The 15235-nt window shown below is 42.5% G+C and overlaps 1 pseudogene; it reads left to right on the top strand.

Moving 5' to 3' along the window:
- Positions 1-12205: 12205 nt before the first annotated feature.
- LOC126337239 (5S ribosomal RNA) lies at positions 12206-12323 on the top strand (annotated as a pseudogene).
- The last annotated feature ends 2912 nt before the right edge of the window (positions 12324-15235 follow it).

Raw genomic sequence — 15235 nt, 5'->3', positions numbered from 1 at the left:
AAATTTCAAAACTCCGCCATCTCTCTCCCCACGTCCACCACTGTTGGCGGCTCACCTCCAACTGCGCAACGCTACGGGCTGTTAGCATCCAGCTGCCGCTGCCCAACACTACAATGGCGAGTATTACAACAATGCCAACCAGCCACAGACTGCACACGGCACAGCCAGTGATTTTCATACAGAACGCTACGTGGCGGCGGTGTTACCAATAAATAAACCTAAACAGCCTACTTACAACTGGGAAGAGGATGCAGAAGGCAATGGAAATCACTGCACTGAACAAAAATAATACGTATCTGCAGGACAAGGGGCCCGAAATTCAAAAACCTATCGATATGAGCACTCAACTGGCAAAAGGTTCCTCACCCAGCATTTGGATCTCCGGGAGGTGACTGCCAAGGGAAAGGTGACCATGAGAAAAAGATTGAATAACCATTGAAAATTTAACGTTCTACGAATCGGGACTTGGAATGCAAGAAATTAGAATGTGGCCGAGAAGACAGAACGTCTGAAAAGGGAAATGCTAAGGCTCCGTCTAAATATAGGGGATCAGTGAAGTGAAAAGGAAAAAAGGAAAGGATCTTTGATCAGATGAGTATAGGGTAACATCAAAAGCAGCAGAACATGGTATAACGTGAGTAGGACTCGTCATGAATAAGAAGGCGGAACAGAGAGTGTGTTACTGTAAACAGTACAGAGATAGGGTTATTCACCATGATTGTCGACAGAAAACCAACACCGACAACGATAGTTCAGGTACACATGACTTAAGATGAAGAGATAGAGAAAATATATGAGGATACTGAATGGGTAATCCAGAATGTAAGGGGAGATGAAAATTTAATAGTCGTGGGAGACGGGAATGCAGTTGTAGGGGAAGGAATAGAAGATAGAGTTACAAGAGAATGGTGCATTGGTAGTTGTAATGAGATAGGAGAAAGATTACTTGAGTTCTGCAATAAATTTCAGCTAGTAATAGCGATTACTCTGCTCACAAATCACAAAATCAGCAGTTATACTAGTAAAAGTACGTGAGATACGGGAAGATTTCAATTAGGTTACATTATGGTCAGCCAGAGACTCCGAAATCTGAAAATGGATTGTATTGGAAGAGGTGCGCTTGAAGTTCTCCTAGGCCACAGGTACAGCAATAATGAATAGTACCAGAGGTATTGCAGTTGAAGAGGATTGGACATCTCTATAAAGGGCAATCGCATAAGTTGTAAAGAAACACATAAGCACAAAGAAGGTAATTGCGAAGGAACCATGGGTAATAGATGAAATACTTTTGCTGATCAATCAATGAAGGTAGTACAATAATGTTCAGGGAATTCGGGAATAGAGATAAACAAGTCACTGAGGAACAAAGTAAATGAGAAGTGCAAGGAAACTAAGGTTAAATGGCTGCATTAAAAGAATGAAGAAATCGAAAAATAAATGACTCTCGGAAAGACTGCCAGAGTATTTAGAAAATTCAAAACAATATTAGAGGTGCAATCAGAGGACACAACGGATTGGTGGAAAGAGTGCACTGAAGGCCTCTCTGAGGAGGGGAAGGGGGGTGGGGAAGTGGGGGGCGTCGTCTTGTCTGATGAAGTGGTGTCGGTGTGTCGGTAGGGAAGACTGCAGCATGTATGAGACTGGCGAGATACTATCAGACTTTCGGAGAAATATCATTCATACAGTTCCGAAGATAGCAACAGCCGGTAAGTGCGAGACTTATCGCACAATCGGCTTAACAGCTCATGCATCCCAGTTGCTAACAATAATAATATGCAGAAGAATGGAAAAGAAAGTTGAGTATGTATTAGATGACGACCAATTTCGCTTTAGGAAAGGTAAAGACACCAGAGAGGCACTTCTGAGGCTATTGATAATGGAAGCAAGAAGAAAGAAAAATCAAGACAAGTTAAAAATATTTGTCGACCAGGAAAAAACGTTAGACAACGTAAAAATGTGCAAGATATTCGTAATTCTGAGAAAAATGGGGGTAAATGTAGGAAGAGACGAAGAGTCCGGATTAAAAAGTGTGTAAAACAGGGTTTACTTTTTCACACCTTCCCTTCAATATATACATAAAAGATTCAATGGCGAAAACAGAAGACAGGTTCAAGAGAAGGATTAAAATTCATGGTGAAAGGGTATCAGTGATAAGATTCGCTGATGACATTGTTATCCTGAGTGAAAGTGAAAAAGAATTACCTGATCTTTTTAGAATGGCATAAACAGCTTATCAGCACAGAATATAGAGTGAGAGTACATCGAAGAAAGTCTAAAGTAATGAGAAGTAGCAGAAATGGGAAGAGTGAGAATATCAGGACTGGTGATTACAAAGCAGACCAGTTAAGAAATTCGTCTAGTTAGGGAACAAGATAGCCCAGTATGGATGGAGCAAGGAGGACATAGAAAGTGGACTAGCAGTAGCAAAAAGGAAATTTCAGGCTAAGAGAAGTCCGAGAATCAAAGATGGGACTTCTACTGAGGAAGAAATTTCTGAGAACGTATGTTTGGAGCACAGAACTGAGTGGGAGTGGAGCACGGGCTTTGGGAAAACCGGAGCAGAAGAGAATCGAAACATTTGAGATGTAGTGTTACAGAAGAATGTTGAAGATTAGGTTGACTGATAAGGTGAGTGAAGAGACTCTGCGGGGAATCGGCAAGGAAAGATATATGACAAGAAGAAGGGACAGGGTGGTAGGACATGGGTTAAGACATCGGAGAATAACCTCCTTCGGCCTCCAGGGTGTATAGAAATTATAGAGGAAGAAAGAGATTGGAGTATATAGTTGAACTCGCAGTTCAGGACATAGGTTGTAGGAATTCAGGGAGGGCCACATGAAACGAATCGGAAGACTGGTACCCCAAACTATATAAGACACTTTCTTGCATTACTGTTATTTTTAAAATAATTGCGATTAGTGGTCTAACCTGTTTCAGAATGAACTCTTTTCCGGCAATGAAGGTCCGGGAGACATCTACTGGCCACCATGTCATCCTCTGCCTTGCGGGGTCACGTGGATGCTGTAAGGCCGCTCCATCGGCCGTTCTGCTAACTTTCCAAACAGCGGAGCCGCTACTGTTCGGTCAGGTAGGTCGTCAGTTGGCGTCATGAGGCTGATTGCACCCCGTACCAGTTTTCCTGCCAAGGCAAAATCCTTGGCAGTAGCGAAACTCGAAGCCGGGACCTCCGCTTTGCAGCCATCCACACCGAGTAGTCAGTTACGGAGGTGGACCCTAATCCGTTTTGTAAGCATTTAAATAATTCTTTGATATTGTTATTTCCTGGCGCCTCTGAAACTATTACACGTTACTGTTGCTTTAAAATTATTTTGGTTTTTGGGTGTGTTACAGCGAAGAAATTGTATAAAGGTGGTCAGGTTAGCAGTGTGTGCATGATGCAACTTTAAAATACCGAAATAAAATTGTTTAATTTTCTGCTGAGTCTGGGGCCAGTAGTTTACCACTCCAGTTGCCTTACAGCTTTAACCCTGTCAGCTCTGTGTTCAAGTTTAGCCATGAAATATTTTTAGGAATGACCTTCATGGAGTCGTTCTTTTCCCCTGTAGCCTATAGGCTGCATAGTCAGTGCTTTCTGGTCAGTCTGACGCGACACTCCATGTCTAATGAGATCTCAAGCATAAATTTAAAGCCGCCCGAAGTGGCCGAGCGATTCTAAGCGCTTCAGTCTGGAACCGCGTGACCGCTGCGGTAGCAGGTTCGAATCCTGCCTCGAGCATGGATGTGTGTGATGTCCTTAGGATAGTTAGGTATAAGTAGTTCTAAGTTCTAGAGGACTGACGACCTCAGATGTTAAGTCCCATAGTGCTCAGAGCCATTTGAATCATTTTTGGAACCATAAATTTAAATGTCAAGGGGAACGCTGGCACACAGTCTTCACTGTTCACCAACACTTACTCTCTTTCCATCTTTAAATTGAAGAACTACTTATAAAATGAATGTGTGAAAAAAAGAACAGAAACTACTGTGTTTATCTTCACTTTTAATGCGAACATCCAAAGCCTAGCACTTTATTTTGTAGAGGCTCAGATGAAGTCTTCTTTCATGCTCTTAGCTCCATTGAGATAGTCTACTTTCCGGTAATAGTTCCAGACGTTTAAATCAAGGGAAAATTAGCTGAAACGCTGATGTTATTTGCATGGTATGGACTTTATTCCTAATATGTGTTGGGCATATACAAATTTCATTCCAAGGTCACAATCGCAGCCGTACGTTTAGTCAGGATAAAGTAGCTGCCTATATCAACTAATCTCAGCAGACCACTTCGTGTGAGTTCCAATTATCCTTTCGTTGAAGATGTTTCGTTACTATATGAAAATTCCTGAGTAGGTCCCATGAACAATACAAAATAAATTGAGAAACGTATATACAATACGTCTGCAGCTCGTGGTCTCGTAGTAGCGTTCTCGCTTCCCGATCACGGGGTCCCGGGTTCAATTTATGGCGGGGTCATGGATTTTCACCTGCCCCGAGATGACTGGGTGTGTTGTGTCGTCTTCATCATCTCATCATCATTCATCCTTACTACGGTAAGAGGAAGGCAATGGCAAACCACCTCCACTAGGACCTTGCCTAGTACGGCGGTGCGGGTCTCCGACATCGTTCCCCTACGCTCTGTCAAGAAGCATGGGATTCATCATCATATTCAATAGAGGCGAAAGCAACATTTGAGGCAATTAGATGTCCGAATGTTTCCATTTGAGATGTTTTGTTGATGGATAATTTGGATGGTTTTTCTTACATAAAAATTTCCATTGCTTCCGCTTCCCAGTGTTTCATTCAGTAACACATTTCAACAACTTTAGGGCGCCTAAGCTGCCCAAAAGTTAAGTTACATCTTAGTTGTACTTTATGTTGCCTTATTTTTAACTACGATGGATCTGCTTGCGGCGTATTGACATGTAGTAATGAACCACCATGCATGAAAAATTCTAAAGGGGGGAGACAGATAGTTGGGCGTTATAATGTCAGCTAAGCTTTGTTTTGGCTGGACGTTTAGAGAAGCTCCAGCACTCTAACGCCTGATTTTATTAAGGAGTGAGTTTATTTATTTATTTAACTGTATGGCTAGGGCCCCCCGTTGGGCAGGCTGTTCGCCGGCTTCCGGTCTTTTGATTTGACGCCACTTTGGCGACGTATAGTCGATGAGGATGATAGGATGAGGATCAGAATAGTACAACACCCAGTCCCTGGGCGGAGAAAATTCCCCGACCCAGTCGGGAATCGAGCCCGGGCCCAGAGGCTTGACAATCCGTCACTCTGACCATTCAACTACCGGGGGCGGACAAGGTGTGAATGACTTTCCTGAACTTACTACGTCTACATACATACTCTACAAACCACTGTACATGTGCATGGCGGAGTGTACCACGTACCACTAATATCACTTAACTCGTATAGGTTTCAGTAGGTCCACTTGAAAAAACTGACTAAAATTAGCGCATTGTCAGGTTTGCCCGTAAATTACGCAATAATTGGTAGGATGAGTCGTTTTTCAACGCGGAGGAAGGAAAGTCCTTCGAACATCGTTCTTCTTTACAACACAGGCACTCCAATCTCTTATTTATTTGCCGACACGAGTCAGCGTAGTTCTATTAAAACGTCCATCCCTGTACGGGAGTTACATAATGTGTGTACAAGTGAAGGCTGTGACGCAGGCACGACGATATATCGATGTTTAGGCGCGGCCATCACTCATGCACGGGTAGCCAAACCGTTAAGGCGACGGCTCGTGTTGACAGGGAAATCCGGGTTCGATTCCCACTCTGGTTATTCCCTCATACAGCTGATATTCGATCTATTCAAAACAGCGAATACGATTCATGTACTAGCATGCACAAATATCACCATGCTAGGTCGTATATAAAGAAAGCGGATATGAACACCAGGGACAGTTTGCTGAACCCAAACGGACAAGGGGAGAGAGGGGGGGGGGGGGGGGAACGAGACCGTAATTGGTGAGTTTTGATTAGGGAAATTTTCTAGAAGTAGCTCACAGAGCTGTCATCCAAGTTAACCTTGAGTGTTATTTAGCTATGGGAATGCTCATTTCAGTGGGACAACAAGATCGAAACATTTTACTGTTGTTTATTTGACCGACACGGCAATGGAATCGTACGTAGCAAAGACAACAGTGTAACACACACCAACACAACTGCAATTCAAGAGAACGAGAGTATATAGGGTTGAGGGAGGAAATGAAGGAGACAGGTAGTTGGGTGAGAGAGACAGAGATGAAAATAAGATTATAGTTTACCGTACAGAGGAGCCAATGCCGAATTTTGAGAACGTTTGAGGTTAATGTTGGACATGCCCTTTAAAGGTATCAATTCAAGCTTTCACCTTCAGCGATCTAGGGATATACCTAAATGGTATTGTACGTGAATTTGAGTCACAGTCCTCCCGAATACGGGCCGCCTGTTTCAACACCTGCGCCATTTCACTCCGGATCAGAGAAGAAAATAAATTTTCAGATTTCGTCTCACATCGGCTCTGATGATCATTCATGATTCCCCAGGAGACATAACATCTCTTTGTGCAGCATGACAGGACTTGTTAATGAAAGGAAATTGTCTGTACTCAGTTTAAATTCAGATTTTTATTTAAATTTTGATTTGATTGTTTGAGCTATTTATGCATTTTTTCAGATGCTACAACTTTTTCCTTATGCTTCTGATTCAACTCGTTCAGCGTCCTTTGAATCTGCGAAAAATGCTGCGAAAATTGTAACTGTATGCCGCATCTGGATGTGATTTATCGCTGAATTCCTCGGGCCTACATAAAAGCGTTTGGTTCCTGTCTTAAACCTGACTTGAAAGCGAATTTTACTCGCGTATAATTGTCCCACTCGCTTCCTCTGCTTTAGTAGAAAAAAAACTCAGCTTAATTAAAAATCGAATTGTGCGACCGGGCAGGATATCAGCCTTCCCTCAAACTTCGCCTTAATCAGATGAATAATGAACAAGCGGTGTCTGCCTTTACTCAAGCCTGTATAAATTCCCAAAGCGAAATTTCTCTCAATATGAGTTCAGTTTCTGTCAACCAAGAAACGCAAATTGAAAGCAATGAATTAATTAAATAGAATTAGCCTTTGAGAGTTTTCACTACTGATAAATTTGCTAAATTAGGTGATAATAAAAACAGTTTTTACACAAGAATCCAGCAAAAACATATGTTGAAAACATTTAGTAGTTTCTGCTGCCGTTTCTAAGGTACTCGGCTGTTCTTCATAAACACCGTATTTTAATTGACAGTACACTGTGTAACCAACAATTTAATAATAATGACATTTTTTGGAAACTGAATAGCGACTGCATAACTTAGGACAGCTATGAGAACGAAATGTTTGTCCTCTCTGGCGCTAATCGCTTGTGGCCAAATGAATTCATTTATTCCAAATTCACAAGACAGTAGTGTGTTACCAGTGCGAGTGGCACGAAAGGATAAACGATAATGTCGTTAGGCCACATTAGGGATTCTAACAAGTCCTAGTAGATGTTTCATGAGTCAGAACTCAATTTTCTCACAAACAACAAACATTCAAATACGATTTTTGATTCATAATTCTGCTGCATAATTTTGACACTGCAACGGGTGTAGTTATAGTCTGGTTGAGGTCGTAGGTCCTGTGTGAGGAAGAAACCGTTAGAAGCAGTATACGCCCTTCATACACCCAGTAGATCATAGTAGAACTCCGTGTAAGGCAGTGATGAAAGATGGGCCTTGAGCCACGGATCCTGGCAGCAAATCATTGTAGTTGGACTCCTCCCGATACTAAACATAACACGCCCGAAGCATTTCGCGATTCCAGTAGTGTTCGAGCAATGTCACAGCTGAATGCAAGATGCTAAGTCCGACCCAGTTGTGGCAAGTGAGGGTGCAGATCTCCTAGTGAGCGAATCTCGGACTACCAATCCGCTGGCCGTGGTGGGCACTGGTGAATGTCCCAGTGGCTCAGTGGCTAGTACCGAAGTTCGACGCTCGGCTCCTCAGATGGGGCTGGACCCCCTTGGCAGGCGACCCCTTTAGGATGGCACAAGCGTGGCAGTGCCCTCAAGGTGGAGGCCGACCTGTGGTGGTTTAGGACTTGATGTCTCGCTGCTTCAGTGCAGGCCTAGCCTCGCTAGACGGCCAAAAATGCCAGAATCAGTTTGTTGTGGTGTTGCGACTGCAGAAGTCACATACGGCCAGCCTTTACTGCACTAACTGTAGATATTGAAGCCTCTTGACTCGTGGAGATAACATCTTGGACCTACTGATAACAAACAGACCCGAACTTTTCGACTCTGTATGTGCAGAACAGGGAATCAGTGATCATAAGGCCGTTGCAGCATCCCTAAATATGGAAGTTAAAAGGAATATAAAAAAAGGGAGGAAGGTTTATCTGTTTAGCAAAAGTAATAGGAGGCAGATTTCACACTACCTAACAGCTCAAAACGAAAATTTCTGTTCCGACACTGACAATGTTGAGTGTTTATGGAAAATGATCAAGGCAATCGTAAAATGCGTTATAGACAGGTACGTGCCGAGTGAAACTGTGAGGGACGGGAAAAACCCACCGTGGTATAACAACAAAGTTAGGAAACTACTGCGAAAGCAAAGAGAGCTTCACTCCAAGTTTAAACGCAGCTAAAATGTCTCAGACAAACAGAAGCTAAACGATGTCAAAGTCAGCGTAAGGAGGGCTATGCGTAAAGCGTTCAGTGAATTCGAAAGTAAAATTCTATGTACCGACTTGACAGAAAATCCTAGGAAGTTCTGGTCTTACGTTAAATCAGTAAGTGGCTCGAAACAGCATATCCAGACACTCCGGGATGATGATGCCATTGAAACAGAGAATGACACGTGTAAAGCTGAAATACTAAATACCTTTTTCCAAAGCTGTTTCACAGAGGGAGACCGCACTGCAATTCTTTCTCTAAATCCTCGCACAAACGAAAAAATGGCTGACATCTAAATTAGTGTCCAAGGAATAGAAAACCAACTGGAATCACTCAACAGAGGAAAGTCCACTGGACCTGACAGGATACCAATTCGATTCTACACAGAGTACGCGAAAGAACTTGCCCCCCTTCTAGCAGCCGTGTACCGCAAGTCTCTAGAGGAACGGAAGGTTCCAAATGATTGGAAAAGAGCACAGGTAGTCCCAGTCTTCAAAAAGGGTCGTCGAGCAGATGCGCAAAACAATAGACCTATATCTCTGACGTCGATCTGTTGTACAATTTTACAACATGTTTTTTGCTCGAGTATCATGTCGTTTCTCCAAACCCAGAATCTACTCTGTAGGAATCAACATGGATTCCGGAAACAGCGACCGTGTGAGACCCAACTCGCTTTATTTGTTCATGAGACCCAGAAAATATTAGATGCAGGCTCCCAGGTAGATGCAATTTTTCTTGACTTCCGGAAGACGTTCGATACAGTTCCGCACTGTCGCCTGATAAACAAAGTAAGAGCCTACGGAATATCAGACCAGCTGTGTGGCTGGATTGAAGAGTTTTTAGCAAACAGAACACAGCATTTTGTTATCAATGGAGAGACGTCTACAGACGTTAAAGTAACCTCTGGCGTGTCACAGGGGAGTGTTGAGGCACCATTGCTTTTCACAATATATATAAATGACCTAGTAGATAGTGTCGGAAGTTCCATGCGGCTTTTCGCGGATGATGCTGTAGTATACAGAGAAGTTGCAGCATTAGAAAATTGTAGCGAAATGCAGGAAGATCTGCAGCGGATAGGCACTTGACGCAGGGAGTGGCAACTGACCCTTCACATAGACAAATGTAATGTATTGCGAATACATAGAAAGAAGGATCCTTTATTGTATGATTATATGATAGCGGAACAAACACTGGTAGCAGTTACTTCTGTAAAATATTTGGGAGTATGTGTGCAGAACGATTTGAAGTGGAATGATCAAATAAAATTAATTGTTGGTAAGGCGGGTACCAGGTTGAGATTCATTGGGACAATCCTTAGAAAATGTAGTCCATCATCTAAGGAGGTGGCTTACAAAACACTCGTTTGACTTATACTTGAGTATTGCTCATCAGTGTGGGATCCGTACCAGATCGGGTTGAAGGAGGACATAGAGAAGATCCAAAGAAGAGCGGCGCGTTGTGTCAAAGGGTTATTTGGTAACCGTGATAGCATTACGGAGATGTTTAGCAAGTGGCAGACTGTGCAAGAGAGGCACTCTGCATGGCGGTGTAGCTTGCTCGCCAGGTTTCGAGAGGCTGCGTTTCTGGATGAGGTATCGAATATGTTGCTTCCCCCTACTTATACCTCCCGAGGAGATCACGAATGTAAAATTACATAGATTAGAGCGCGCATGGAGGCTTTCAGGCAATCGTTCTTCCCGCGAACCATACGCGACTGGAACAGGAAAGGGGGGTTATGACAGTGGCATGTAAAGTGCCCTCCGCCACACACCGTTGGGTGGCTTGTGGAGTATAAATGTAGATGTAGATGTAGACTGCTATGGCGTAATGCTGAATCAGCGTATAGCTCAAATGGTTCAATTGGCTCTAAGCACTATGGGACTTAACATCTGAGGTCATCAGTCCCCTAGACTTAGAACTACTTAAGCCTAACTAACCTAAGGATATCATACACATCCATACCCGAGGCAGGATTCGAACCTGCGACCGTAGCAGAATCGCGATTCTGGACTGAAGCGCCTAGAACCGCTCGGCCACAGGGGCCGGCCAGCGTATAGCATAAGTGGCAAAGTTTAGTGTACTGATCCTATCTGCCTAGGATTGTGTTGTTACAATCTTCGCCTCTTCAAGGAATTCAGTCCACTGTACTTGCCTGTTAGTGCACTGAAACTTGATAATTCCTTGCAGCTCACTGTGGACATGTCTGGTTTGACTTTTGCTCACAACATCTTTAAGAGGCCATCTACTACACTTTAACAGCTAACAGATACACAGACACATCTGCAATCTGTCCACTGCAAATGAGGTTCCAGAGCTCGTTGAAATTAAAAGAGTATTTGAGCAAAAGTTTCTTTGCTTAACTCAATTAATGGCTTAGATTATTAAAATAATCATAATATAGATCTAAAAAAGAAAGGACGTGCATACTCCTGAGTAAGAGCATCATAGTAAGTTACTACAGCTTAAGTAGTAGTGTTGAATCACGTGACTCCAGAACTATCTGACTAATAACACACCTCTTTGTTGAAAGGTACTAAAAGCAGCAAATAAAATTTTTCTCATGGTTTGCGTCGTCACAAAATTAAAAAAAAACTTGATAATGAAACCTGGAGAAGTTCCAAGAACGGAACCAGTCATAACACAATAAATGTGTAAAAACACAGTCGAAGTGATTTTAATTAATTATTAGAATTAATCATGTATTGAACATTCATGGTTCTGGAGTACGGTTGCCGTTAGCACACTGTACTTTTAGCTGGCCCTGAACATTGTTTAAATTTGTATCTTACAAATCCATAGATAAAAAATATACGATTATCCATAAGCTACAATACGATGAGTTAAAATGCAATTACAATAGAGCTTCGACGTAAATGTGGGTTCGCAGTATGATATTACTGTATAAGGTGTCAACAATGCATGTGTTACATTATGAAATCAGTTGAAAGCAGCGTATCTAGGCGCAGAAACAGAAATAGGAGCAAAGAGCCCATGAAAACAGAGCCAAGAAGACGCGAAAAATTCAGATTACGCACCCGCGAGCAAAGAATAGAACTGAAATGGATAGGGTCAGAAAACCAGGATGTCCACTAACTACAACAGTTTGACAGACAGTAAAAATTGGCGATTGCTGTGGATTTGTTTTGTTCACTCGAAATATTGATGGAATGGTACATCATCGTTCCATCCAGGAAGTGCTGTAGTTGGCTGTACTACTTCCTTGTTGTTACCTATGATAGTTACAAGTTTGTGTTCAATAAGGTGTAGACCAAACGCAGTTTTATTGTGCAGATGTGTATGTTCCCTAAATCTAGTATTAAAATTTATCGCAATCGTCGCATATGTTCCTTAGATGACTGGCTTTGAAATGTTATTATGCTTATTAGGAATTTGGATTCCTTCCTATACTCCCTGTCGGAATTCAGTGAAGATTTCCTAAATGATTCTGACAGGAAACATGATTTGGCAACCATAATTGGACAGTAAAATTTTAACAATGTAATTAACTTTTCAGCATGGGTAGTTCGGCCAACAGCCTTGCCGCAGTGGTAACATCGGTTCCCATCAGATCACCGAAGTTAAGCTCCGTCGGGCTGGGCTAGCACTTGGGTGGATGACCTTCCGGTCTTCCGAGCGCTGTTGGCAAGTGGAGTGCACTCAGCCCTTGTGAGGCAAACTGAAGAGCTACTTGATTGAGAAGTAGCGGCTCTGGTCTCGGAAACTGACATACGGCTGGAGAGTGGTGTGCTGACCTCACGACCCTCCATATCCGTATCCAGTGACACCAATGGGCTGAGGATGACACGGCGGCTGGTCAGTACCTTTGGGCTTTGCTTTCATAGCCTGTTCGGGAGGAGTTTAGGATCATGGATAGTTAAAGATTGTAGGAACCTAAATGATAATGTTTCTCTTTTTAAGAATAGTTTACAACAGTTGATCTTGAATGAAATTTATAACAGCCAAACATTCATATGCAATTTAATCTACAACAGAACAAATTCATATCATTATTTAAAAATAGCGTTCCCCTAAGATAATCAGAAAGGTGGAAACCCCCTCCATGAAAATCGCGTCCACACCATAACACCACCACCGCCGAATTTTACTGTTGGCACTAAATACACTGGCAGATGACTTCCAATGCGAATTCGCCATATCCACACCCTGCCATCGGATCGTCACATTGTCTACTGTGATTCGTTATTCCACACAATGTTTTGCCACTGTTCAGTCGTCCACCAAGCGAGGCATCGTTTGGCATTTACCGGGGTGATGTGTGGCTTATGAGCAGCAGCTCGACCATGAAATTCAAGTTTCCTCATCTTCCGACTAATTGTCATAGAACCTCCAGTGGGTCCTAATGCAGTTTGGAAATCCTGTGTGACAATCTGGATAGATGTCTGCCTATTACACATTACAACCCTCTTCAACTGTCGGCGGTCTCTGTCAGCCAACAGAAGAGGTTGGTCTGTAAGCTTTTGTGCTGTATGTGTCCCTTCACGTTTCCGTTTCACTGTCACATCGGAAACAGTGCACCTAGGGATGTTTAGGAAAGTGGAAATCTCGCATACAGACGGATGACACAACTGACACCCAATCACCTAACCACGTTCGAAGTCCATGAGTTCCGCGGAGCAACCCAATCAGCTCTCTCACAATTTCTAATGACTACTGAGATCGCTGATATGGCGTACCTAGCGGTAGGTGGCAGCACAATGCACCTAATATGAAACATGTATGTTTTGGAGGGTATCCGGATACTTTTGGTCACATAGTGTAGTTTACCCGCCGACACCATCGCTAGCAAAGAGAGGCAGCGCCGGGACGTCACTGCACTCGAACCGTCTTCGTTGCCAACACACGGCCGGTCACTGGTAGGCAAGTTCACCTGGGCAGCGCCACGTGGCACTGGGGGTTGTTTGACAGGCATATCCAGTTATGCCACCTATCAACTAAGAGCAAGTAGGTTCTTTACTGCTGCTGTGGGCTGAAGTCATTCAGCAATCTAAGCAACTTCTAAAAACGAGACAGACTATGTCAGTATCCTAGTTTGGACACGGTCCGGTGCTAATTGGACGATTACGTGTTGTATCATCAAGTATACATACGAGGCGACACATTTCGGGATATTCAAACCCACACTTGCAGCAGACGATTTAGGCTGCATGCTACAGCATGGGGTGCTTATGGTGCTAGTTGAATTGCAGTCGCGCCTCCATCACATGGGTTTGATGCAGATAATAGTGCTTCAACTAGAACGCCTATTTTGGTTTTGGCTTTCTGGTCACTGACAAACTCCATTTGGTACCCCAATCGGCCACCTTTTAAGTTTGGAACTCTAGTAATAGTGCTACAGCTAGCTGCTTGAGGATGTCTTGTGTCAGGCCGTGATTCCCTTAAGCCTTCTGCAATACGTAAACATCTTTACCCCATCTCCATTCCCTTTGCCAAGTACGACAAGGTCAAGGCCTTGTCTCAGCATTGGCAGGATCTCGTCGTATCCGTCAAGTTACTTCAGTACTTGATGAGAAGCCAAATGGTGCCCTGAATCTCTGCAGCGATTTTAAGCAGACAGTCAATATGCAGTGAATTGCGGATTCATTCCCTTATGGAGGAGTTGCTGTCGATGATCTCAGAGATATCCACACCAACTTGTGCAATCCATACTGACAGTTGTTGGGCGCTACTTCTCAGCATTTCTTAGTGGTCATCCTGCCTTGGCTTTCACCAGTTTAACATGTTACTTTTTAGAATTTCGTCTTCCTCAAGAATTTATCAGGGGTATTTGGAGCACTTGATCAAGCATTGTATCAACAACCTCAACAACATTTGAATCATGTAAAAGGAGCATTTATCACATCTGCACGCAGTTTTCCAATGCCTCCTTCGTAGAACATTTAAAAATATAGTATTTTTGCCTAAGGTACTTTTTTCTTATACGCTGATCAAAGATGCCGTTACGTCTATGAATGAGCTTGTTAAGGCCATTGTAAACTTGCCATCAACCAAGGACCTGAGGGATCTCCAGACTCTATTGAAAAAGGTTTCTTACTATGTAAAGTTCATAGTAAATGCTTTTTGCATGTTTTGACTCACTAGCAAAATTTTATAAAAAAAATAATTCCCTGTTAACATTCACAATTTTGCTATTTTCCATAAAACTGACCTACTCTTCCAGAATATAAAAAAGGTATTGACTTACCTTATTTATTAAGTAGAGTCTGTAGTAAGAAGTGTACTAAGTAAACTCATTTTAGTAAAGTACTAAAAATCACTTGTTTTACATACATTTCCCATAGGTGAAACTAATAAATATATAGTATATAATAAATTAAATATGAAAAATATTTACTTTCTGCTTTCAGCGGCCATTAGATTATTATGATACGGTGTTTGTAAATGTTTCTTTGAGATAACACCTATTTACAGTTGTACCACATTTATAAGAAACTTCAATTTTCTCAGATTCTTTACATACATAAGGATACACACCTGTTCGATATTTATCTTTATAAAATTCTCCAATACTTTTTTAATCATACCTTCACTACAATGTC

Source organism: Schistocerca gregaria, chromosome 2 (assembly GCF_023897955.1).
Source record: "Schistocerca gregaria isolate iqSchGreg1 chromosome 2, iqSchGreg1.2, whole genome shotgun sequence".
NCBI classification, from domain to species: domain Eukaryota; kingdom Metazoa; phylum Arthropoda; class Insecta; order Orthoptera; family Acrididae; genus Schistocerca; species Schistocerca gregaria.
The sequence above is the reverse complement of the archived record's forward strand: the minus strand, read 5'-3'. Positions and strand labels throughout refer to the sequence as shown.